Here is a 2,752-nt window from a genome sequence, read left to right on the forward strand (position 1 = left end):
TGACCTGGTGCGTATAAAGCGTTGTTACTTTTATATGAAAAATTAGGATGGTTCTTCCAGTTTGAGTTATAGGTATGCGAGTAAGGATTTCCTTGAACATAGTTCACCTGATCTGTTTGAATTCCTGTTAGGAGTTGACAATCTGTAGGAGTGTGACCTTGAATTCCATAGACTTCGCAATTTTGAGTTACGGCAACCACGGTGGCTGGAGGTGATACGTTTAAACTTTCAATTTTCTGGGCAAGAGCATCCACTTTTGCATTAACATGATCAAGGCTACTTATCTCGTACATGCCACCTTTCGTTTGAGGTTTTTCTACCACTGTTCGGTCGCTTCCCCACTGATAATGATTTTGGGCCATGCTCTCGATAAGTTGATAAGCGTCGGTGTAAGGTTTATCCATAAGCGCACCACCGGCGGCGGCGTCTATTGTTAACCTTGTGTTGTACAAGAGACCATTGTAGAAGGTGTGAATTACTAACCAGTCTTCTAAACCATGGTGTGGAAAAAGTCTCATCATGTCCTTGTATCTTTCCCATGCTTCGAAAAGAGATTCGTTATCTATTTGCTTAAATCAATTTATCTGGGCTCTCAACATAGCTGTTTTGCTTGGAGGAAAATATCGGGCAAGAAAGACTTTCTTCAACTCATTCCATGTGGTGACTGAGTTGGAAGGAAGAGACTGAAGCCATCTTCTAGTTTTATCTCTTAACGAGAAAGGAAAGAGACGAAGTCGAATTGCCTCTGAAGTGACACCATTAGCTTTAACAGTGTCAGCGTATTGGACAAATACGGATAAATGAAGGTTTGGATCCTCGGTAAGATTTCCAGAAAATTGATTCTGTTGCAATTCCTGCAACAGCGAAGGTTTAAGTTCGAAGTTGTTCGCTTCGATTGCGGGTGGAGCAATACTCGAATGCGGCTCATCTTGCGATGGAGCAGCGTAATCTCGAAGAGCACGAGCTGGTTCGGCCATCGCTGATATCGTTAAAGGAAGGGGATTTTTGAGATCAGGAATTTTTATTGGAGGAAGATTGTCTCTAGCACGATACTCCCGAATTCGTCGTAATAATCGGAGATATCGTTCAACGTCGTTGATTCATAAGTAGTACGACTCGCCTTGTGAGCGAGTGTGTGGCATACAAATCAACGAAAAAGGGAAAAAAATAAAAATTGCCTTAGTCTCTACAGTGTAACAGGAGAGTTACGATATCGACTAAATAAAAGTCCCCAACAACGGAGCCAAAAACTTGATCGCGACTTTATGAGTCTATCGGGGTACTAACTGCAAGTGCACAGCCTAATCACGTAGTTTTAAAAGATATCGATCCCACAGGGACTTAATGAATCAATCTACCGTTTTTCTAGGGTTACTGCGTAAAGCTAAGGAGGATGATACTTTAATGATTAGGGGGAAAAGTAAAACTAAATTTGGATCTAGATAAAATATCAAATAATATGGATATCAGTATGTAGTTCGTCGTAATTGGGGAATCAAATCTTCGTTGGTCTTTTTCTTAATTTTAAAATAAGTCTTTTCAGTAGACACTATTAATTAAAAGTCTTTTCCTCAAACTCTCGCTCTGTTGAATTAGACTATGACTTTATATTTTAACATACGCTCTCACTATTTCGTTAAATCTAAAATCACTTTTTGAAAATAATAGAATCTATAGAAACTCCTTTTGAGAAAATACTAACCGTTTAAACACCCTCGTCTCAAACTGTCGCTCTGTTGACTTAGATTATATGATTAAACTTAAATGCTTAACTCTCGTCCTCACATTTAACTTTTTAAAAATAATTTTTGAAAATGATTAGAGTTTAATTAACCTTAAAAATTGCTTTCGCCCTGATTTAAAGTTAATGTTCAATTTACACTGTCCAGTTAAAAACTCAAACCGTCGTTCTATTGATTTTAACTTCTTTATGTCTTTTACTCTCGTACAAAAACCTTGGTATTAACTCTGTAAATTGAGACCAGAAAAAGAGTGACTATATTTTGAAATAAATTTAAAACCAACTCAATTTGAATTCCTTTATTCCGCTTACTTTACATACCGATATCTAAATTAATTAGTCAGACATGATAAACATGCACAAACAATAATCATGCATAAATACGGCCATATCAAACAAACAATATATATAAACAGCGGAACAAAGCATATGTAAATTAAAACGATAAATTAATTAATTAATGAACCTGGAAAAATACTAGAATTCTGGATTTTATCTCCTAGCTTCGATGCTCGAACACTCCACCACAAGTCGGTTGGATTTGTTCTTCACAATTCTCAATCAGATAGGAAAGTAAAAATAAGGAAATAAAATACTATGATCTAACGTAAGGTTAGATCTAGTAAAATTACACAATAATTTCCGGTGTAGAAACTATCGTGAGAAAATAAACTGTATGCTTCGGAAATTAAACTAGAAAAAAAAAAGGAAATAAATTGCTTGGAAATTTAGAGTGCTGGAAAAGTAATGCTGGAAAAATTGTACCGAGAAGAGAGAGACTCCATTGGCTTTTGTGAGGTGTATTTATATTCACCTCCCAAAATAACCGTTTCCTAGAATGGGTCTTCAGTGTGGTTCAAAATGTCTACGAGTGCAGGAGAAAATTTAGGGGAAACCGTCCACTCCGTTACGCACGTAAAGCCTAAAATATAGGAGTGGAATGTGTGACGTCCGTCACACTATGTGTTACGGTCGTAACACTAGGTCTTAGGACGTGGCGCTCGGCACGTG

At 37.2% G+C, this 2,752-nt stretch overlaps 1 non-coding gene across 1 annotated transcript; it reads left to right on the forward strand.

Moving 5' to 3' along the window:
- The first annotated feature begins 492 nt into the window (after nucleotides 1-492).
- On the forward strand, nucleotides 493-599 carry LOC127089564 (small nucleolar RNA R71). Its single transcript, XR_007791143.1, has one exon. It is a non-coding gene; the product is annotated as a small nucleolar RNA R71 (small nucleolar RNA).
- Nucleotides 600-2,752: the final 2,153 nt, after the last annotated feature.

Source organism: Lathyrus oleraceus, chromosome 5 (genome assembly GCF_024323335.1).
Source record: "Lathyrus oleraceus cultivar Zhongwan6 chromosome 5, CAAS_Psat_ZW6_1.0, whole genome shotgun sequence".
Lineage (NCBI taxonomy): Eukaryota > Viridiplantae > Streptophyta > Magnoliopsida > Fabales > Fabaceae > Lathyrus > Lathyrus oleraceus.